This window comes from Globicephala melas, chromosome 2 (assembly GCF_963455315.2).
Source record: "Globicephala melas chromosome 2, mGloMel1.2, whole genome shotgun sequence".
Classification (NCBI taxonomy): domain Eukaryota; kingdom Metazoa; phylum Chordata; class Mammalia; order Artiodactyla; family Delphinidae; genus Globicephala; species Globicephala melas.
The window spans coordinates 102,205,001-102,230,075 of record NC_083315.2 but is presented as its reverse complement, the minus strand read 5'-3'; the positions used below and the strand labels follow the sequence as shown (position 1 = coordinate 102,230,075).

The 25,075-nt window shown below is 39.9% G+C and overlaps 1 long non-coding RNA gene across 2 annotated transcripts in view; it reads left to right on the top strand.

The window, feature by feature from the left end:
- LOC138842556 (uncharacterized) overlaps nt 1-25,075 on the top strand; it is a 241,459-nt gene that overhangs the window by 19,561 nt on the left and 196,823 nt on the right. For both annotated transcript variants that reach the window (XR_011377248.1, XR_011377249.1), the window contains exon 2: nt 20,588-20,710. This is a non-coding gene — a long non-coding RNA (uncharacterized lncRNA). The remainder of the gene's footprint in view (nt 1-20,587; nt 20,711-25,075) is intronic.

The following is a 25,075-nucleotide window of genomic DNA, read 5'->3' as shown; positions in this document are numbered from 1 at the left end:
GGACTAAACTCAGAGTAAGTGGAAGCAGATCATGTAGTGTCTAATTGTGCTTATATTTTCCACGGACACACACAAAAAAGAGACCTATTTTTTTTAAGAAGTTCTGAAATAACTATTGCAGGAGTTCTCATCAGCACCGAATTGCTTCAAACAAGTCATATTAAGAGTTGCTCCCATCACTCTCATTCCATTTTGAAAAAATATTGTGAACAAGGAAAAAAAGACCTACTGTGATTCACCAGAAGTTTGTGTTTCCAGAGGAAGTAACAGGGTTGCAGTCCCCAAGCCAAGAGTAAGAATGGGGTTCTGCTACATACTGGGTACTGTCTGACAGCACAGGTTCTCTTGTAACAGACGTGGGTGGCTGAGTCTTCTCACTGAGAGAGATGCGCAGGCAATTGTAAGAGTTGGGACCAGCCCTGAACGAGGCTGCTAAAATCTCTGTGCCCCTAAATTCAGTTTGATAGCAATGGAAGAAGGAGCAACCAGAATTTCTTCTAGATCATCTCCATCTTTGCCCCATGATTTGAATTCCTGTATCTTGGTTTTGGATTCCCAAAAAGTCATCTCTAATACAAGGACTTGTGTATAATTAGTTTATATGCAGGTGATTCTAGGAAACATTAGTAGGAAGTGAATCAGAGAAGGGAAGGAGGCCAAGACAGGATGTTGTCATCAAGCCGTTACTACTATGGGCAATTGGAGCTTAATCCAGATGGGTAATTCTGGGAGATGGTATAGCATACCCATTGGAGTTACCCCAAATGAGGCATAAAGGAGCTGGAGTAATTCATAAACTCATTACCCATCATGGCTTGAGGGATGCTTTGGGGACATCAATTCTCTGGCACATCTGACTTGTCCTGAACACTGGCCACATGCTCTCACGGTCAGAAAATAGTCCTCAGAGTTGCTGGGATTTTCAGGGTGTAGAGGTGACTGTCAGGGTATGTGAGCAGAACACCAGCAGCGTCTGTACAGCCCATACCTTTCACTGCTGAGATCCACTTGTGCTCTATGTTAAATTTACTCAGAACACTAGTTCTTTAAAAAAAAAATCAATAGAAGGATCAGTGGGACAAGTTATAATTGCTATAGTTGATTCCACAGCCATAATTCATATTTATTATCTTCCATCTACCTCTTAAATCACTCATTCTTGATTCTCTTTCACCTTTGACTAATACTTCTATATCTAGACTTCTGTCCCAGGGAGGTAACCTAGACCTTCATCCCTGAGGGGCCTGAGCCCCTGGTTATTCTCCCCTTATCAGGCCATAGTTGCTACAATTGCCTGTTTACAGTAATTATGGTCATGAAAGTGCTAAAAGTCATCCCGGTGAATCCCCTGAGTTTTAGTCCTATTTTTCCGGCTCCCAATAGGCAGCAATAGCCCTAAATCCTCATGATAATCAAGATAGATTGCCCCTGCCAGTGTAGTAACTCCTTTCTTGGCCTTCTGGCCTTCGGACGTGAGTATCTCCAAATGACCAGGTGGTACATGTAAAGTTTGGTTTCGTGAAAACTTCTCTGTTTCCCTAATAGAAATACCCTCTCCTTTCTCTTCAAAAGGAAACAGGACCTCTAGTCCAGAAGAACCTAGAATTATGAGAACAGGAGACACACAATATCCAAGTGAGTCACTGAAACTGGGAGTTGATGGGGAGATAGCCCTACTTCCACTCCTTGGTTCCCAGGTCCATGCATTTTATCTAACAGGAACACAGCACCATCCTGAAGAATAGTTCTCCAGCCTCTCAGAGCACTACCTCTAAGCTGGTGCTTTAGCTGAGCCTTTCAGTGGTCATTCCAATGTTCTATTAGGCTAGTGGTTTGTGGATAATGCTGTATGTAGTAGATCAGCATACTAAATGGTCACGTGCCTGTTGTCCCAACTCTTTGCTATAACTTGGGTCTGTTGATGCAAAGGGATGTGAAATCCCTTGATTAATCATAATGATCAATCAGGCACTCTGAGCCCTCAGGTTATGCCGCTATGTGTGGCACTATGGAAGGGAAGGCAAACTCATACCCAGAACATGTATTAACCCAATAGGAAAAGATTTCTGCCACCTCCAGGGTGGAAGTGTCCAATGTAATCAACTTGCCAGCAAGTGGCTGGTTGGTCTTCTTGAGGGGTGATTCCACATTGAAGGCTCCCTGTTGTATCTGTGGCTGACAGGTTGGATATTTGACAGCAGAAGTAGTTAGGTCCGACTTGGTGAGAGAAAACCCGTGCTTCTGGGCTCACGGAGAACCTCCATGCTGTCAGCTTGGCTAATCTGTCTACGGGTCTGTTGTTCAAGCAGTGAAGTGGACGAAGACAGAGGCTGGTGACATCCCCTGGTTGGATCATCTTGCCATGTGGTCACTCGATGCTTCCTCATAGTGGACACTCCCTGGGGAGCAAGGATGTGAGACGGTGATCCAAACAGTGTGTGCCTTCACTTGCTGCCCCTTCAGTTCATGGTCACTCCTAAATGTGACTCTCCCTCCTCCCACCCCAGCAGACCGTAGAAAAGAGCAAGATGCTAGGCCAGGGGTCACCAACCCCAGGGCCACGGACCAGTACTGGTTCGTGGCCTGTTAGGAACCAGGCCACACAGCAGGTGAGTGGTGGGCGACCGAGCAAAGCTTCATCTGCTGCCCCCCATCTCTCACGTTACTGCCTGAACTGTTCCGCCCCCCGCCCCATGGAAAAATTGTCCTCCTTGAAACCAGTACTTGGCGCCAAAAAGGATAGAGACCGCTGCTAGGCACTTTTAAAAGTCACCCCTTTGACTCGTCTCCAGACAGCTGGTTGAAATTTTATCCTCTTCTAAGGAGGAGACAGATTTGCCATCATACTGTGTTCTCCTTTCACTCTGTCCTTTTCTAAACTTTTTACCATTTTCCCTCAGGTTTTGGTACTTGGTCTTCTACCCCAGTCTTTTCAGAATGTCAATGTACATTTTCTTTCACTACTGAATTTGATGGTTACGGCTTTTAAGATTTTGTATTCTTGATATATTTGTAAAAGTCTACAAAGGAGCTCAAAGGCAAGAATTTTACTGTTTCCTGCCTTCTTTAGTGCTCTCTTCTTTCTGATATTAAGCCTCAGGTTTTTGAACAGAGTTAGGACTTCACACAGAGAAACAAAATATATTAGATGGTGTTTGAAAACACTATCCCTCTGCACATGGTATTCAAATGGAATATTTGACACTGTTATACAAAGCTCCTCCTATTTCCCTTTGCTCAGAGTGCAAAGTCAGCGCCCTGGAGCCCTTCAGGCAGGAGGTGCAGGCTTAGCAGGGTTTAGGTGCGGGACGCAGGTGTTTGAGCAGCACTGTGCACTTGTTGCACATAAGAAGGTGGTTGTGTCGTTGAGCTGGGAATCCTTCACGTGCAGGGAAAATTGCTGGTCATTTTTGTTAAGCCTGGCTGTGAATCTTCCACTGATCTTCTCTTTCTCACTTGAAAACAATTGTATCAGGGAGTGGAGGCCTTCCCTGGGATCCTGCGTAAACCACTGGAAGAAATCAACAGCTCTGTCTGTGTAACTGCAGTTCAGTGTGACGCTCTCGCCTTCCTTGACTTTCTTTTCCACCAGTGGTTGTCCATTTGACCCTGCTCAGGAGGAGTGAAAAGATTTTCATACATAAGAAACTTTAAAAAAAAAATTCATTGAGCTGTGTGTATACTCATAATGTATGTACTTGTCTGTGTAAATGTTACCAGTTAATAGAAAGTGTTTTAAAAGTCACTTAGGTTATTCAGATTTTTGTAATCTGTTTTCTTCTTGGTGTTTTCGTTTCTTCTGTCTCACTGAAGTTTTTTCAAAAGCATTTCAGCTTATTTTTGTAATTATTTGGCTTTTCCACACTCCTCCAATCGGGGCTCCTTTATCTATAAGTGCACAGTAGAATCACTTGGGGCACTTACGAAAAATGCAGATTTCCAAATTTCATTCTCAGAGACTCTGCACCACCTTTTCTAGAGTCAGGCCTGGGTATCTACAGATTTTGCCAAGTGCTCAAGTGGTTCTGAGGCAAGGTGCTTGCAAATTATCTTTGGAGAGACACTGCATTGGATGTGAGTTCTTTAATAAACTGTATACCTCGCCAAAAAAAAAAAAAAAAAAAGAAAGAAACTTTTTTTTTTAAAATAAATAACTTTTCCTATTTGTTTTACAAAATGCCTTAATATAAACTCTGGATTGTCCCCGAGATCCCCCCTAAATATCCTTACCAGAGTTGCCCCATTTCCCTGGCTTGACCCTTCCCCCCGCCCCCCCTTGTCCTCCCCACTCACAGCTTAGCTGCACACACAGGAGCATCAGTGAAGCTTGCAGGTGAGGCTCCATTCCTGCTTCTTCCTGGAGTCTCCGAGGATTCAGTTTGGAGGCCTGAAACGGACCATGTTCAATTGTTCTAGTTCGTTGTTCTAGATTTTTCTGCTTCTTTTGGTTTGGAAGCCCCAGTGATCTTCACTGTGTTTTCACAACCAATCAAAATCTCGCTTGTCGCAAAATGCATCATTGAATATACTCACTCCTGCTGCTTCCATTCACATAGTTCTAGTTTCCAGCCGGTCACTTCTGTCAGTGAAGCACTGCCCCCATGTGGTCTGAACTTTTAAATTGAATTTTGTTTCCATTTCCCTTAATAAAAAGAAATTCCTTATGTTAAATTAAAGGAAGATAGAACATACAGAGAGGTGAAGAGTGAACAAAAAAGAAAGGAAACAAAACATAGTGTCAGAATGTTCTCTAGTGATGACTGTCTTAATATCCTTAGTGCCTGGAACTCCCTTCCTCACTCCCCTCACCTATAAGGGATCAATGCATGTGCTTTGCCTGTATGACTCTCTGTACTATGTTCTGAGGGGCATAAATAAAAAGTTGAGAGAAGACCTGATTCTTTCCCTTAACTGGTTAGGGTCTCCTATGGCTTTGTTGTATTTCTCACTCTGAACAATTATAAATTAGCTAAAAGAGTTAGGCCTTTTCTAAGTTCTCTATATAAGTATAAAGGAGGGAAATACAGTATCTTTCTTTTCATATGTTCTCAGATGTGAGAGAGCAACCTCGTATCTGGCTAACTCTGAAAATGGTAGTACACTTGCAAAAATCTAAGTGTTTCTTATATTTAGGTCTGGGCTTCTGTGCAAACTCTGATAATTTCTTATATTTTACATATTAGGTATACGAAACCCTGTTTTGCGATCTTCTATATTACAGGAAGGATTAGGGACTAAAGACGAGGAGAGGTTAAGGAGGAAAGTTCTCTTCTAGTCTTTGCATTCAGTCCTTACCCTGCTGATTCTAGGTGCTACCACTTAACCACATTTTCTCAGCTGCATTCCCTAGCTAAAGGCCTGGCCCTGGCAATCTATCCCCATCCTTCCCTTCCTTTATTTCTTCCTGTGGGCCTGAGGTAAGTGGCTGAGAGTCTGTGGTGAGTAAAGAGCTGTGATCTTCTTTGATGTTAATTTTGGGTATTAGTCTTCCTCATGTATGAAATTACATGAAGTAGGGAGACTGCTTTTTCTAGCATTTTCCTGAAGCACAGTGTCATTGTACCTCAGCTGGGAATTAAATCCCTCTTGGAGATGTAGGGTCCAAGGTGAACTGTGCTATGTCTTTCCCAACCCTCTCATTTCTGCTTGAGGAGTAAACAGCAGACTTGGGGTGGCCACTGGGGGGTCTGGCTATTTGTCAACTGATACACTTTCCTGGGAACATGATTGCTCTTTTTCTGAATAAGAGCATTGCCAAATCATATCAAATCTGGAACCACAAAAATGTTAGCAGAATTTCTAGATGTCTTAAGATTTTTTCTCTCCTAATGAGGATACTTAGCAGGAATATTCCCAAAGAAGGGAATTTTAGTTTGGGAAAAATAGAAGGAATGGTTACAATTGTTTGGAAGAAGTAACATTTACAAGAGAGTTTTACATTTGCATGGAATTTTCTCTCTCCTGTCACACGGATGGTGATTTCAACATTCCAGGTCAGAAGCAGCAAGAATGTATCTAGTTAAAGGTGATAAGTGATTTTCTCAAGCAATAATAGGCAGCCAGCAATAAATGCTGTGTCTGCTACGTCAAGTTTATTCAACTTAACCCTGTGGGGATGTTTAATAAAATGTACAAAATAGAATCTGCTATTATAGACATTTCTCCAAAGAAGATATACAGATTGCCAACAAACACATGAAAAGATGCTCAACATCATTTATCGTTAGAGAAATGCAAATCAAAACTACAATGAGGTATCACCTCACACCAGTCAGAATGGCCATCATCAAGAAATCTACAAACAATAAATGGCGGAGAGGGTGTGGAGAAAAGGGAACCCTCTTGCACTGTTGGTGGGAATGTAAATTGATACAGCCACTGTGGAGAACAGTATGGACGTTCCTTAAAAAACTAAAAATAGAACTACCATATGACCCAGCAATCCCCCTACTGGGCATATACCTGAGAAAACAATAATTCAAAAAGAGTTATGCAATGTTAATTCAAATACACCCAAATATTTGATTTCTAAACTTAGAATCATATTTAAAGTAATATAGAAAACTAGAAAAGACAAGTTCAACAAACATATTTAGCAGCTCAGTGTATGTGAATGGAAGCTGGTGTTCTGTAAGTTTACATTTAAACATCGTAACAAGTATAAATGTTCATTTTCATAAAAAAAAAGAGTCGTGTACCACAATGTTCATTGCAGCACTATTTACAATAGGCAGGACATGGAAGAAACCTAAGTGTCCATCGACAGATGAATGGATAAAGAAGATGTGGCACATATATTCAATGGAATATTACTCAGCCATAAAAAGAAATGAAATTGAGTTATTTGTAGTGAGGTGGATGGACCTAGAGTCTGTCATACAGAGTGAAGCAAGTCAGAAAGAGAAAAACAAATACCGTATGCTAACACATATCTATGGAATCTAAGATAAATGGTTCTGATGAACCTAGGGGCAGGACAGGAATAAAGACACAGATGTAGAGAATGGACTTGAGGATACGGGGAGGGGAAAGGGCTGGGACAAAGTGAGAGAGTAACACTGACGTATATACACTACCAAATGTAAAATAGATAGCTAGTGGGAAGCAGCTGCATAGCACAGGGAGATCAGCTCGGTGCTTTGTGACCACCCAAATGTAAAATAGATAGCTAGTGGGAAGCAGCTGCATAGCACAGGGAGATCAGCTCGGTGCTTTGTGACCACCTAGAAGGGTGGGAAAAGGAGGGTGGGAGGGAGACTCAAGAGGGAGGGGATATGGGGATATATGTATACATATAGCTGATTCACATTGTTACACAGCAGAAACTAACACACCATTGTAAAGCAATTATACTACAATAAAGATGTTTAAAAAAAAAGTGAGTAGCTTCATCACTGGCATTAGAGCTAACAAGAAAAGTCATATGATCATTTCCATTGATGCAGAAAAGGCCTGTGACAAAATACAGTATACATTCATGTTAAAAAACACTTAGAAAAGTAATTAATAGCTAATTCCTTAACATAGAAAAAGGCATATGCCACAACCTCAGAGCAGCACCTACTTCTGGGGAAATGCTAGAAGCTTTCTCACTAAAGTTAGGAGAAAGACAAAGATGTCCACTACCTTTACCACTATTTAGCATTGTGTTGGAGCTACTACATAATGCAGTCGGCCAAGAGAAAAAACAATTAGAAGCATAATAATTGGAAAGAAACAGGTAAAATATCATCTGCATATTTGCAGATGAAATAATGATATATCAGAAAACCTAAAAGAAGAAAAGCCACTATCAGAAGACAGGTAAACAATAATTTAAAAGCAGCTTTTATATCATTCATATGCAAAAATAAAAAACAGTTAAAAGAAATGTGGAAGAAAAGAGCACATTGTCTGTTGTATGAAAGTAAAAAGAAAGAGAAAGGAAAGAACATTTTTTTTTTTTTTTTTTTTTTTTTTTTGCTGTACACGGGCCTCTCACTGTTGTGGCCTCTCCCGTTGTGGAGCACAGGCTCCGGACACGCAGGCTCCGGACACGCAGGCTCATTGGCCCTGGCTCACGGGCCTAGCCACTCTGCTGCATGTGGGATTTTCCCGGACCGGGGCACGAACCCGTGTCCCCTGCATCGGCAGGCGGACTCTCAACCACTGCGCCACCAGGGAAGCCCCAAGAACATTCTTAAGTACAAGTTAAGACTAAGCAGATAGGTCAATTAAATGGAATAGCAAATCAATAATTAAGCCTAATTGTATATGGAAATTTAGTATATGTTAAAAGATACTATCTCAGATCAGTGGGGAGGAATGAGTTCTCAGAAAGTATATTGTTACAAGTGTGTTAGTGAGAGTGTCCCATTTTATTTTACTTAAAAAATTTTTTTTCTTTATTTGTATTGTATTGTATTTTTTCTTTATTTGTATTGTATTGTATTGTATTGTATTGTATTGTAATTTTGGCTGTGCTGCAAGGCATGTGGGATCTATTTCCCTGACCAGGAACTGAACCCATGCCCACTACAGTGGAAGTGCAGAGTCCTAACCACTGGACTGCAGGGAATTCCCTGTCCCATTTTAGACCAGTAGCCTTTAAACTGGGATTCCTATATTCTTGAAATTATATGAAGGTTTGCCAAGGTTTATGCAGGCATAGATAATTCTAATGGAATCTGTCGTGTGTGTGTGTGTGCGTGTGTGTGTGTGTATGGCTTTGTGTATTAGAATTTTTTGTCCCTAAAACTGCTTTAGAACATGCTTGAGATCCAGATGTCAGGCTTCCTCTTTCCCATTTCACTTTCCACTCTTAACTTTCCCTTAAAAAAACCTCCACCATTCTGAATCTTACTATGATACATTGCTCCAGAGTCTAAAATCTCCAGGGTACCAAAGAAGTAAGCAATTCATTGGCTCCTGGCTTCTGAGGGAAAGTCCTGAACAGCTAGGCAAGAAATATTGCAAGACAGGGAGGTGTTTTAACTAGGCAGCAACTGCGAGACAAGATTCCTTGATCTTATCTATCTATCTAACTATCTATCTATCTATCTATCTATCTATCTGTCATCTTAGAATTCAGAAATGAATTGGTGGTCACTGAAACCCATCGTGTAACATCATTGTTTGAATTGAAAAAGTCAAACTTTTTATGAGAAAAAAATAAATCTTATTAGGCAGGTTTGTTTGACAATGTGGGGTATGGGAGAAACAGAAGAATTAAGGAAGAGTCCCAGGATTTCTGGTAAGGTGAATTATATTGCCATTTTTTTTTTGAGATGGAAAAGAGTGAGGGAAGAACCTATGGGGGGAAATCAGGCCTTATGTTAAGGATATGTTAGATGCCAATTAGATATCCAGTGTAGATGTTACATAGATTACAGTATATATGAGTCTGGCTTTCAATAGAGAAGGTTGGGATGAAAATGTAAATTTGTGTGTCATCAATGTATAAATAGTAATTAAAGCCATGTCCCTAGATGAGATTGTAGGGGAGCTAAAGCTTTACCTGTTCCCTCTTAGGTTCTCCATCTGGACCTGAGAAGTAAGTTGACATACAACAGGTTAACAGGAGAAAAGCATAGAGATTTTATTTAATAATTTTTACATGTACATAGGGGTCCTCATAGAAAAATGAAGACCCAAAGTGGCTAGGCTTAAGTGCTTTTATACTAGTGGCCTGTTTTGGGGTGGCATGTGCTGAACCCCTCCAAGATCATTTGAAGAGAATAAATGTTTGAGGACTGAGCTCTGAGAAAACACAACATGTAGACACCAGCAAGAGGAGGAAGATGTAGGAAAAGGAGACTGAGCAGGAGCGGTTTGCAAGGAAGAAGGCAAACCAGGAGAATGTGGAGTTCCAGGATCCAGGCAAAGATGGTGTTTCAGGGAGAGAGTAGCCATAATGCCACAGTCTTTGGAGACACTCAATAAGATAAGGAATGGTGATGCATCATTGGATTTGTTGATATAAAACTCACGGGTGGGCTTCCCTGGTGGCGCAGTGGTAGAGAATCCGCCTGCCAATGCAGGGGACACAGGTTCGAGCCCTGGTCTGGGAGGATCCCACATGCCGCAGAACAACTAGGCCCGTGAGCCACAACTACTGAGCCTGCGCATCTGGAGCCTGTGCTCCGCAACAAGAGAGGCCGCGATAGTGAGAGGCCCGTGCACCGTGATGAAGAGTGACCCCCACTTGCTGCAACTAGAGAAAGCCCTCGCACAGAAACGAAGACCCAACACAGCCATAAATAAAAACATAAACAAATAAATAAATAAAATTTAAAACTCACTGGTGACCTCAGCAAGAGTGATTTCAACGGAATGGTAGGGATGAAAATCTGACTGTAGTGGGTTCAAGTAAGAAAAGTGTTAGGGAGTAGAGATGATACATTTAGAATACTTTTTGGAAATGTTATTTTATTGTGGTAGAAGTCACATAATATAAAACATACTATTTTAACCGTATTTAACTGTACAGTTCAGTGGCACTAAGTACATTCACATCGTTGTGCAGCTCCCACCATCATCCATCTGCGGAATTTTTCACCTTCCTAAACTGAAACTCTGTCCGCACTAAACACTAACTCCCCATTCGCGAGACACAAGGAGCAAAAAGACTATAACCTGTTTTTACCCACTGAACCACTAATTCCAGTTCTAGGATGCTGTTCTAATAAAATGATGAGAAATTCAAATTCAAATTTTTATTTAAAGGCATATACCATAATGCTATTTAAAATGATGAAAAACTGGAAATAAATAATCAAGATATCCCCAAACAGGAAAATTATAAAGTTAAGTGTGATATATCTATGGTGTAGAATAGTAGAATAATCAATTCAAAGTATGAATACAAGGTATTTTTAATGACAAAAGTGAGTGTTAATAAAAAGGACGTAAAATTGTCTCTATGATGTAACAATGTGCAAAATTGTGAAAAAGATAGAAATAAGTAAAAATAATGAGTGTCTATGTGGCAGAGTTGTGGATGTTTTCAGTATTTTTCTAATTTTTTCCAATCAGAAATTCATAAAACATACATAGGATTAACCTGGTTCATATTTACTATAATGAAGGTAGACCAGGGATGATCTGTATCTACATAACTCTAGTTATTTTAACTGAAAAATGCTTCTAAGTACCATAAATTCAGCTCATAAAATAGTACAAAACCAAAAGACTCCCCCCAACCTTCTTCTGTATTAATTATGGATCTATTTGTTGTAAATGACAGAATCTCAACTCATGCTGGCTTGTTCCCAATGAGAGTATTTTGACTTTTGCCGTTCCAGGCAGAGCTGGATATATAGGCTCTGATGATGCTCTCAGATCTGTCTTTCTTCATATCTCTGCATTGTCTTTCTCTATATTTTAGGCTAAGGTATGAATGATGTTCCCTAAAATGGTCCAGTGATTAACTTCCACAGCTCACAATGATATGGCAGCTCTACTGTGCAGAAAAAAAACCGATGAAAACCACAGATATCCACTTATATGAATCTGTCTGCAAAGCAGATGTGTTCATGGCTTGCATCTTTGTGCTTACCCTCTTTTCCACAATGGTTTCTAGTTCTGAGAGTCTGTGAACCTATTCTAATAACTCTTTCAAATTTCAATGTTAATGATACATTAAAGCAAATCTTGCATAGTCCCTTTTGGACAAATCTTCTCTGTCCATGGTCTATTCTTATTTACCCTCCCTTTCTCTTAAATTCTTCTTGGTCTCTTCCACCATTCAAGACCCCAAATATAGCATTACCCAACATTCAGTTGTATATAGTATATAGCATTACCCAACATTCAGCACCAGGAAAACTTTTCCTTGATGAAACGATGGTGAGTGGGGCTATTCTAAATCTATGGGTTGCTTTTCTGGGATGGATCATAGACATTTGATGAAAGTAAAATGTACAAACTTTGACTGGAAATTTCCACATCTCTCACTTCATCCATCACTGAGTATTACAGAAAGTCTTTTATTCGATAAGATAGATTTCTCTTCCTCATTCTTCTCAGTTCCTACTTTTGAAGAAAGCCTTTCTCTTTCTGAACGATGTGGATATAAACTAAATCACCAAACGGTGGAATAACAATTTTAGTTTTACTGCGGTGTTGCTGTCTATTTTTTATGTGCTTACTTGATTCTCAACCCTGCACCATTTAATAGAAAAATGGAGCTATAAGACCCCTAAAAATTTAGTATATTGCTGCCCGAAGAAATATCCTTTTTTTAGGTACACCAAACCACGCTCTTCTAAGAGTGAACCAAATTAGACAACAAACATGTTTGTGATGATAAAAGGCACAGTGGGGGTAAGTTAGAAATTAGCCTTAATGTTGAAGGACTATCTGCCTGGCTTATCCTTATGGCAACTCAGTACCCTGAAGAGCAGAGAAGTAGATGGGAACATATCTAAACTCTACCAGTACAAGTACTGAGGAGGGCAAAATCTCACATGCATTCAGGAGTTATTTTCAGTGAAAATCATGCAAGGGTTTTTGCAGCCAGATGAGGAAGAGAACCAAGTACAAAGCAAAGCAGAATGTAGTTATTTTTATTTGTTTGGTCTGTATTATTTGATTTAAAAGTTTGTCCTTTACGGGAGGTTAATGAACACAGAGAAGCTATTAGTCTCCCCCTACGTCTAAACAAAACTCATGCTGCAAAGTGATCATAAAATTGCAACACATTGGGAAAGTGTTTAGATTTTTCCTTTCTTGCAATATGGTGATTAGTTGGTGGTAGAATTGCTCAGGGAAAACGAAATTTATTTATTCATTGAATCAATCATTATGGAAATCCAGTTTTTCTATACATTTAGAAGTGTGCTTGTAAAAGTAAATCTTTGATATTATCTACCAGTTTAAATTTAGATTAATAGCTCATTCTAAAAAACAATTTCAAGATATTCCTTAATGTTGCTTATGCTAAAGACAGGTAATCTCATGACATGTTGTATTTTTATCTGGAAAGAAACCCAGTTCTGAGCTCTGCGTGGCCCTCTTGGATGAACTACTGCCTCAAGCTAACATTTCATATTATCTCAAAGTACCATCCAATAAAAATTGTCCCTTTCAGTAATATTAAAAACTTTTAATTTCCTAAACTCTTCTTGCTTATTGTTTCTTGATCTTTGCTCTTAATAAGTTTACCCTGCTTGGAATGTGTTCTCCTACCATTGCCCTCACTTAAATTCCTACACATGCGTCAAGTAAAAATTCAAAATCCAATTTCCATGAATTTGGAAGTGATTTTTTTTTTTTAATCTGTGGTGAATTTTACAAGCTTTTTGGTTGTTCAGTTCTTTCACGGTATTTTCCCTCATTTAAAACTTAAAATTCTTAGTTTGGTGCAAAATCATAATGTTTTGTAATTGTTTCTGCAGATCACTGGAAAATGGACATTCCACTTTTCTTTGACTAGTTCCTGTAGTGAGGAGTATTTTACACCTCAGAGCAGTCTGTTTTGTTTCGAAAAGCCTCTAATTGTTCATTTTTCCTTATAGGGAGCTGAAATTAGTTTCCATACAAATTCTAACCATTGGCTATAAATTTGCCTGTATATATGGGTATAAATATTATCAGCCATTCATTATTTCAACGATTGTTCAGTGAATGCTTATTGGTAAAAAAAAAATTGATATCTTCATAAAGCTTAAGTCTAATGAGAGAGATATTCCGATGACTGTTAGGTAGTAAGCTCTTTGTGTACAAGCATCATTCGTAAAATATTTTTATATTGCCTAACAAAGTGTGCAGAAAGAAGGAAACAGAAAAACCTCAGGTATGAATTCTGAGAAACATCATTTTGTGTGAAAGTGAGTGCCTCCTTCTGTGGGGTTGTGAACAGACTGAACGTGGGCGGGGTCCCCATGATTACAGAGCAGAAGGTGGAGTCTGAGCCTATGACCTGCACAGAGATATGTTCTTCTTAATGGTTGGAACTGTCACTCTTGCTGCCTGCGTGACTGTGTTAAAAATAGTAACCGCTCCCTCCTGGCACTTGTGGACTGGGGATGCTGCTCCACTTTCTGTGGGCTCTCTTCCCTGTTCAGAGAGAGGAACAGACACAGAATACTAGACATCAACTCTCCACTTATTCAATGATTCATTTCATTTTTTCCAACTTTTCTGGAAACAAGCAAGCAAAATTTACTTTTAAAGGACTAAAACAAGACCTGAATAAATGAAGAGACATATAATATTCTTGGGTAGGAAAACATAATATCCTAAAATGTCAGTTTCCAATGTGATTCCAACGAGAATCCCATTTGTTTGAACGAAACTAAGTAAGTGAGAACAAATACCTTGGAATTGTCAACTATATTTTGAAAAAGAATATTAAGATTGGGTTTTCTTTTTATGACATAAAAACTTACTCTGAACAAAACAGTACAGTATAGGCACAGCCTGCTCAGGTGACACTTCCAAGAAACCACCCACCAGCCTCAAGACCACTGAGAGCACTGAAATTAAGAAAACAAGTCTTTGCAAAAGAATAAAGAAAGAGAAAAGAAATCTAAGATGCCCATGAGAACCAGACACTTTCAGGATTCTGTATTCTCTGTACTGTTTGCCTTCACAGAACATGCCAACATCCTGAAAATAACATAGGCTGAGACCCTGAGTCTTTAAGCTACTAAGTCTCAGGAGATTTGTGTTCAGCTCCCACTGTAGTCTTAGTCACTGTGTCACTCAGAGCACAGAAGTACTTGGCCGAGTCTTTCCAATGGGCTGATGTTTTCCTCAGGTGGAAGGACTTCTCACTGCTCCTAAATTCAGCCTCAAAACCTTTGATACCTGAGACAAGGCTGTTTCCAGATGTGTACTTCAGGAGAAGCTGGAGTCCTTGATTGGGGTACTGTATGTACCAGAAGAGATAGGACGAAAAAGAAGTTGAGTAGTTGCACCTCAGCTCCAGATGGGCTCCTTCAGAGACAGTGATGTGGCCGTCAGGCTGGGTCACCGACTGGGCTCCGGCTCCTCCTGAAACATCAATGCTGAATCAATGAACTCAGCCAGAACAAAAAGTCTCTATTCAAAGTCAGTCCAAAGCAATGTTCCATGTGTAGAGAAGAGAGTAAAATGGAACAGTACTCACTCAGGAACAGGAGCACCTCAAGCATCAAGGTGAACACCAAGGTCATGGTGGAGCAGTGAGGAGGCAGTGAGCTCCTTTCTGGGAGATTCTCCACAAACAAAAGTGTGATGACTGGTGGACTTGAACCCAGGTTGCTGTGAGGTTGAGAAGGAATGACACAGGATTTAGATTTCTTCTTCTGATGGACGTTGTAAGGTGTGTGGGGAGAGAGGCTGTCTTAACAAGACTGCCTGCCTCGGGCGTCTGAGATGCTTTACATGTCATTGTGCAAAAAGTGGTGTCAGAATATCTCTTTAAACTGTAGGGAAGGAAGGTTTTTGTGCGATTATTCTGATCTTATATAGAAAAACCATTTCCAGTTTACACAGCAGCCCCCTCTATTGGTCAGATAGAGAAAGAAAGAGCAGTTCACAATTCTTGTGAACCTTCCTCACCTCCTTCCTGCCAGGAACACAAAAGTCTCCGAAAGGAGTGGCAAGCACTACAGAAAGTGGCTGCTCTGAATGTGGTCTGCAGGTGAGTAGCATCTGCATCACTGGGGAGCTATTCTGAATGCAGAAGCTCAGGCCCTACCCAGACTTCCTGAGTCAGAATCTGCATTTTAATAAGATTCCTGCGCACATTAGAATTTGAGAAACACTTGTCTAGATGAAGCAGGTAAAAAATACCTTTTGGATTTAATAATAAAGAGATCATTGGTATTTCTGAGAAAAAATAGATTGGTTACAGGAGAGGCATGTATGAATTTGGAGGAATATTAAATATTTTTTCAGAGGAGCATGCTTGAATATTTTAAATGATGGGAAGAAATCAGTAGCAAGAAAGTCCTGAAGAACCAGACCATAGAGTTTGGACGATCAGTGGGCTGAGGTGCCAGAGAAGTCAAAGTGAATGGAGTGGGTGAAGCATTTGGACAGAGGCGCACTATTTAAAAGGAAGAGAGATATCTTTTTTATTATTAGGGGAGGGAAAGTGAATTATATGTGTAAAAGCAGGAATGTTTCATGTGGAAAGCAGAAGGTTGAGGAAGATTCATTTAATGATATGAGTTGTCTTTACGCATAATGATATGAGTTGTCTTGAATCATCATAAGGTCCTGGGTAAGCTGTACTAAGAGCGAAGAGAGTCAAAGGAGATATCATAAAGTATAGAAATGGTACGTTATAAAAACATACAGAATTTTCACGCACCATTTCATTTACAATTGATGTTAAAAACCACGAATATATGGAGACAAACTTCTGTATGGCTGTGTTGATACATATGCTTAGATGGGGGCACATTGGCCTCCTGGGATGATGGTTTAAGTAAAAACCAGGTGTAAGAGTGGGAAACATAGCCATGTGTTGGCTTGAGGGATATAATGAAGTAGAAGTATCTTCAAGTGTTCCCGTAGTGGAAGGTTTCCAGCCCACTCATATAAACCAGCTTCACAAACCAGCTCTCATTAATCAGTGCACTTGTCAAGAGTAAACTGTGGTCAAGCTGTAGGCAGGTCTACTGAATGGTTCTTATAAGTCAGGGACAATAATAAAAGCTGGGATTAAAGAATAATATGTATGGGCCCCCATCCTTGAGGAATTTGGACTAGTGAAGAGTTAAAACCAAAAAATATTCTTAGCATAGTAGATATGTGCTCTTACAAAACTGTGTACAGAACACTAAAAGAGGGAGAGGGCAAATAAATATAATTTATGTAACCTGGAAAATCTTTTTAAAAGTAAGTGTGACATTTACTGGGTCCTGAAGATTGAATAGGATTTTGCCAACTTGAGAAAGAAATAATATTTATAAGAAGAAAATATGAGAGTGAGTTCATTTGATATGGCTGATGTTCAGAAATCTTGGTGTAATACTGGGGAGGAAGATGAACACTTACTGGAAGTAATACTGTAGATGGCCACATAAACCTTGGTTTTTACTTTTGGGTCATGGGGAGCCATAGAAGGTCCTGAAATAGAACAGCAATCTAATCTGATGTGTATTTTAGAATGATAACTTCAGGGATAGATTTGGGAAGTAAGAGCTCATGGATAGGGGATACATTTAAGAAGTTATTCCAACCAACTCAGTGAGAGATTATGAGTACCTGGACCTGGATAGTAACAAGGCAAGTAAAAAGAGGTGGTTGGGGCTTCCCTGGTGGTGCAATGCTTGAGAGTCCGCCTGCCGATGCAGGGGATACGGGTTTGTGCCCCGGTCCGGGAAGATCCCACATGCCGCGGAGCGGCCGGGCCGGTGAGCCATGGCCGCTGAGCCTGCGCGTCCGGAGCCTGTGCTCCGCAACGGGAGAGGCCCACGTACCGCAAAAAAAAAAAAAAGAAGGTGGTTGAATGTGAGAAATATTTAGAAGACAGAATTGATATGACTTCATATATCAGTCAACTTTGAGTAGGGCAATGCTCAGTACAAACAACCTCACAATCTCAGTGGCTCACAAGAACAAAGTTTACTGAGTTGTCCATGGTATGTTAGCTGTGGGTCAACTGCAGTCCCAGCACTCTGAGGCTCTGCTCCTGGATACAGGACGATTCCGTTCTGCTACTTGAGTTATCTTTCCATTCTGTACCTTGCGTCTTCTTCACATTATGGATAAAAGCTGAAAAGACAACCACTACCTGGTAAGTGCAGGGAAGAAACAAAAGAAGACATGCCATGTGAATATATTTAGTTTTAGCTATGATATAACATACTTCCTATCCACTCACATTCCATTGGTCAAAGCTGGTCACATTGCCGTGTCCAAAGTCCACAGTGAGGCCAAGTATAGAAAATATAGTCCAGCTAAAGATTAGCATAGTAAGGGTGAGAGAGCATGAATAGTCAACACATAATACACTCTAATACTCTTGGAAATGAGCTACGTGAGAGTGAGCTTATAGGGCACTCGGATGTTAACTCCCTTACGGAAAAGAAGGTATATTCACTTCAAAATCTTTAAGAAAGTTTTTTGTGAAAACCTAGGAGAAATCAATAAAAAATTATTTGCTTTTCCCATTTCTCTTCTTTGTTCTTTTTTTTGTGTTGAAGAACATGCCTTCAATGAAGTAGGATGTAGCAACGAGTGGTGAATATTACCCTACTTTAATCAGATTATTTTAGAAAGGTTTGAGTAACTATCTAGTTCACTTGGAATCATGGCAAAAGAGGAGGCTAGGAATCTGATTCAATGATATGTCCAATATACTGGTGGGAATGGAGGTGAGTGATGTGTAATGACAGTCCTGTTAGTTGACGGAGGTACAGTGACTGGAACGCTTGTTTATGTATCATTGCATTTCCCCCTGGTTATAGCAAACACTGTAATTCATTGAATTTGCCTTTTCCACCTCACACATGGCTCTTTCTCAATGCTGGTACCAGAGCAGCACCAGGCACAGGCTTGGGCTGCAGAGGCTGAAGGGCACTGTGTGCAGGCACAGAGAGATGTGGCTGAGTCTTCAGCCTGGGATCCTTTGATGTACATGTAGCTGTAACCCTCCTTAGTATTCAGAGTGATTCTTACTTATCCTTCCTCCTTTTCATCCTCATTTAAAGTCATTAAAACAGGTCCTTAGGGCTTTTTCCAGCTTCCCATCTATACCAGTGTAAAGCATAAAAAGAGCTGGAAGGGAAACTGCAGGTGAAATTGGTGCTCCCTCCTTCCGGAACATGCAGAGATGGAGAAATCTGTTCCACACTCAATATGCTGCTCATTTCTGTTCAGAAAGACAGGGTCAGACATACACTGATCTCTCTACAGAGTATTCATTGTCTTCACACGTTCCCAGATAGAACCTGGAGTTACGTGACTACATCCCCTCCTTCTCCATCACTGCCACATACTGTTCAGAATGTCTTCAGCAGCCCCTGGACTTAAGGCCAAGATGAAGTCACAGGATTAACAATGGAGCTGGCAAAGGATTCCTCTCCATTTATCCTGCCCAAGTATCCTCAGCAGAGGAATATTCTTCTTCAGAAAATAGGATTCTGCATCTGGTTGCCCAGCCAATCAGAGACAAGACCCCATACAAGGCCTAGAAACACACCAACAATTTCTGACCTAGACTCAGTTTCCTGTTACTCAAAAGGAGGGCTCAAACACTGCTTTCTTGAGACCAACTTCACAAACAGTGAGGACATCCCCCATGAGTCCACAGCACAAAGAGAGCTGACAACCATTCAGAAGTGGGCTGCCCCATCGTGCACTGCAATCATTCAACTTGAGAGAGATTGGGATGGCAATTTGTGGCAGGAAAAACACTTCGGTTAGGAATCTTTTATACACACTTTCAACAAAATCCTCGTATTATAAATGTGCACACATACCATGTGCTAAATTATCTATTGCTTTATGTACATTGTTCAAATACAGAAATCACACAATAGAATTACTATCATTCCCAATTTACCAACAGGAAAACTAAAGCTGAAAGAGATTGAGGAATTCACTCCAGGTCAAACACCTGGTAATAACTAGAACACATATCTATCTGGTAAGGGGTCCATGGTGTTTGGAATCTGCCATGCCACTTACATTTTGTGATACTCAGTAAATGTTTTAAATGGTAGAGAAGATACGTTCTAAAAATAACAGGAGTCTGCTTTTTGGGTTTGTTTCTACTAGCCAAAAAATGGAACAACTTAAATGTACTGAATGACTCCATTTACATGAAATGTTCAGAAAAGGAACCTATGGAGATATAAAGTAGATCACTGGTTGCCTGTGGCCAGGTATCGGAACAGGGATTAACTATAATTGAGCATGAAGGAGCTTTTTGTGGTGATAAAAGTGTTTAAACCTAGATTATTGTAATGGTTTCATAAGTCAGCTAATTTACCAAAAATCACTGAACTGTACATTCAAAATGGATGAATTTTGTGGAATGTCAATTTTACCTCAAATAGCATTGTTTAAAAGTAAATAAGAATTATGTTCTATCTTGCCCGTGTCACAGTCCAGGAATAATGCTAGTTTGATTGAACATACGCATATTAGTTTAAACAGTCATCTTGTGCCCAGAATGTCCTTAAGAGATCTGAAAATTATGAAAGCAATACTCTCTGTTCCCTGTGAGCTTAAAAAACAGCTGGAAAAAAAATAAAAAGACATCCAGGGGAAATTTAACAGTACAAGATAGCAGTAATTAAGATTGTTCAGAATCTAAATGTACTTCCGGAAAATTGGCAGTGTAAATTGACTATATAACCTTCTTTCCAGTGAACAACTGAAATAAATAAAGGAAAGAGCATGGGGAAGGTACTAAACTCAGGGAACAGTACCTTCCACACACTCAAATAGTGTTCTGGAAAGTGGAACAGGATTGGAAGATATCTCAATGGCTAACCTCTGACTTTCCTTCCCAAGAAAAGAGATGCCACTGTGGTTAATAAAGGAAATCCTGAAAAACCTCATTAATGTCTCCCAATTTAGAAGTGCAAAGGCTGAGGTTAGGGATGGACTGCTAGACAAACAGAAACTAGTACAAGTAAAGTTCCTTTTTTTTTTCCTCCAGATCAGACCACTTGATGAATAGGGTAGTGTGGGTATGACCACACCATCATAAAGCCTACTTGCTGTGAAGCGTATTTCTGATGAAAATACTGATCCATTGAAAAATTCACCTGGATATTGGAAGGTATGTATCCAGAACAAGACAGGCATACCTCCAACAGCCTTGACATTCATGCAACTAGTAAGGTAGAATCCTGTAATCTACAGCAACCCACCTTACCTGAAATCGAGGAGAAGCCAATTGATCACTAGATATATTGCATAAATTAAATCTTAGATGAAGTGACTTGCAGGATATACATATTGACAGTTCTAGATAAACACACAAAGTCCAGTTTAAGCTTTTATATCAGTGTTTGAATAGCATGGACTCTAGAAATAATTTTATCTTTTGTACATTTATTTTATATATATATACACACACACACACACACATATAAGTTGAGCCTCCTGCACTAAGTATTGTTCACTCATAGAGGATTCTGTAGTGAAAGGATATAAAAGGCCTACAGTGCGGTAGGAGGAGGAAGAATTGAATAAATGAATTTTTAAAGAAAGATAATTATACATAGTGATTAGCACTTAAAAAAATACAATATTGTATTGAGCTAGAGAGTTGTTCTTGGGGTGAGGGAAGGCATCTGCTCTAGACAGGGTATGGAGAGAGGGCTCTACTCCGACACTTATTCTGTAACAGCAGACAAGGTATTGAACCTCTCTCATGTTCAATTCCCTTTTCTGCAAGTAGCCAGTATCTTTCTGGGGGTGCTGGGCTCAGCACTGGCATTCATCATCTCATTCACTTCTCATAAGAACCCTGCATGGTAGATTCTGTCAATATCCACATGGTAGATATGAGGAAATGGAAGCATAAAAATTATTAAGTCATTTTCCGAAGATCACTCAGCTACCGAGTGGTAGATCTAGAAATACAACCCAAGTCTTTGATCTCAAGCACGTTGCTACACTGTCTCCCTAAAGTAGGATGGACCCAACCTTGAAGGGTTCCAGTAAGAATTAAGTGAGAACACACATTCAAATCACCCAACACAATACCTTCCCTAGCTTAGGCACTCAACCAGCTGCAGGCAATGTGCAGAATCTTGCGGGGGGGTGGGGGGTTGGGGTGGGGGTGGGGTTGGGGGGGCATGTTGGGAGACGGAATCTGAAATTGCAGAGGAATCTAGCCCAAGATAAATTTCAATATTTTTTTGAGATATATGTAGCAGGTTACCTGGCAGATTTCATGTGTTATTGTAAGTATCCATGGTCTATCATGTTCTTACTGTTAATGAGAAGTCAATTCATTAAGGTGTCATATTGAGAGATTGGGTGGGCATATTATAATATGAAATGAGTGTACCACCCAGTATTGGCTACAATTGTTTATTTTTTCCCTTTATTGACTCTTGCTCCCACTTCTCAGGATATTGCTATACTACGAGAAAGGACAGAGCAGTAGACACAATTATACTTACCAGAGAAGAAACCCCAAACTTGCACAACAATTCTGAGCTTTCTTTCCAAGGTAGCCTATAACTCCACAGGCAAAATCATCTCATGTGTTGTATATGTCATTTGAAATCAATCACTTTCACATCTGGCTAGCAAAAGAAAACAACCAGCCAGTTCTCCTGAATCCTCTCTCTCCTGATTTCTGCATTGGGAAGTTTACTGACTGGTTCAGCAATGGCAGCTTCTATTGTGACTAGGCTTCACCACAATTTTACCCAATGTCACTAGAGGGCAGCAGCGAGGCCAGTGTAGGCATCACAAAATATTTGAGCAGGACACCAGGTGGCAGTGCTTCAGCTCTCTTTCTTGCTGCATGCAGTGTGCTAGAGCCTGATTCTCAAGGAAGGAAAATAGAAAGATTAAAGAGATAAAAGATAAAAGATTCCCAAAGGGGTGACATTTGAGTAAAGACATGAAGGAATTCAGAGGTGCACCATGTAGATATTTGGGGGCATAACATCACAATAGAGAGGACAAAGGCAAGGAGCACAGGTCTTGATATAGAAACATGCTTGGAGTGTTTAAGGAATAATATCTTTCCCTGAGGCCCCTTATTCTTCCCAGCACACTATTGCATAAGGAACTTGCTAAAGCATTCAGCACTGTTAACTGATTAGCGGATGATTTCCTCATCTATTGATCCTGGGGCAATTTGTGCCTAGGTTTGGCATCTTCTTTCCTAGTTCCCTTTAGGTTCCTGTTTAAACCAGTAATGTCACCATCACTGAGACATCCAGCCACCCTGTGCTGGGGCCAAGTGCTTCTCCATAGTTCAAACCTTGCTCTTTAGGAGCCCCATAAATGCTACACTCTGGCTGGCAATAAAAGTTAGAGATGATATTCACAGTTAGGAAAGTTCTTTCTTATTTCTGAAAAATTAAAAAAATTGGAACAATAAAATCTATCTCATAGGGTTTATGATATTTGAATTAGATAATGAATCTGAGATGCATACTACAGTGCCTGACATATAGTAAGCCCAATAAGGACCAACTTTCTTTTTTCTAGTAAAACTTTCCTTTCCTTCAATGTCCGGGTCTGTGTTCTGTTACTGCTTGTTGTTTTCTCCACATCAGTTCAATGATGGGAGCTTCTAAGAAATTTACTTAATCACTTATTTTCCTGGAGACAGTCATTATTTTTCCCTCTCTTCTTAGGTCCTATTCTCCTAGCCATACTGATTCACTCAGGATGCTAAAAGGACACAGATGAGGTTTTACTTTCATTTCCCTAATGAATAATAATAATATTCCCTGATGAATAATGATAATTTTTGTATATTTATTAGCTATTGGATATAATATTTCTTAATTGGATCTCCAAGATTTTGCCATTCTTATTAACTCTTTTCTTATTGATTTACATGAGCTTTTAATATATATTGCATTTGAGTCTTTATCAGAAATATGCATTGCAAATACAGTTTACCATTCTGTGCCTTGACTTTCCCCCCTACTAGCAGTGATTTTTAACAAAGACAATTTTAAAATATCCTTTCATGTTCATAAGAAGCCAGTTTCAAAGTTTTAGTTATTTAACACTTCAAAAATGTTTTCACTTGGTGCCTTCTGATGTGAAATCAGGCATCATTCTTAATGATATTTCCCAGAATACAATATATCGATTTTCCCTGTATATTGGCAAGATTATTTCCACTTAAATATTTAAGTGGATTTGCCTTCAATGCCTTGCAAATTTCTGCCAAAACCACAGTGGTGGACTTGCAGACTTCCTTATTCATCTTTATGGTTTTCCACATAGCATTGCTCCTGAATAAGAAACTTGTTTTTTAGGAAGTCAAGTAGAGCAGTGAGTGAAGGTACTTGCTATGAGCAAATAGGTTATGGAATGGGTAATGGAAATGGTAGTTATAAATACCACCTACAATCATGTGGTCATTTGCAGAAACAAGAACTATAATACTTATGACAATTTCTTTTTCATTTTGATATGAATATGGTTATGTATACATTAACCATTTTTAAATCTCTCCCCTACTTGTCTGCCTGTGGTAACATATGATGTGCAAGTATAAGTTTATCTCATATCTCATTGTATCTCAGTGGTTAAGATGCAGGGTTCAATGGGACAGTGTGAATGAGGTATAAGAGGAAAGAACACCACCCCAAAATGGATAAATTAACTGGGTGTACTCTCTTCGGGAGAGGGTTAGCTTGGTTTTGGTTGAATGGGGAATAACTGCATCTTATTAACAGGAAGCATAGTTTTGCTGTTGTGTTTATTTGAAAGTTGTGTTGTTAAAAGAGGTATAGATGGGTGACAGTTGACATAGAGGGTACTGTAGTAGCTTTGTAGTGTCTCAACTATCTGGAAATCTATGTCCCAGAATTTGCTTCCCTGTATTGTTCTGGGTTAGGGTTGGCCACAAAAGAGACTTGCACAAGGTTTAGAAGGTAGTTGTCATGAAGTAGCCACATTTTTTATGCTCTGCTGGTTGGTGCAGGGCTCCAGGAACTGGGCAACTCACACATGTGGCTGCTGATGAACTAGCTCATCTTATTGTTGACTCACAACTCCTCTACCGCCCACCCGATCTCCTCCTCATCTTCTCTTTGTCTTGGACCAAGTATGCGTGTAGCATGAGGGTAAATGACACCCACTTCTCCTTGAGGTCACTCACCATTGTGAGACTGAAGGAGGTGAGAGACAGACAAGTTTTAGTGTGTCTTTGTGGGTACCATTGTCCTCATGGGTTGTAGTATCCGTACATGTCACAGTCTGTCCATGCTTTTGTCCACATCCAACTTTCCTTCCCAAATGACACTCTAACAGTGAATTCAGGCTCAACACCAGATGCAAAGATAACAGCTTTGTATAGACCCCTCCACCAGCTCTACCTATTGCCTGAGTGCTATTCTCTACAGTGAGCCTCTTATTCTAGATCACTTGTAATTTGCTTCTCTGATTGTACCCTGACACAAAGTCTAAGGGGAAAGGACTAAGGAAATGATTT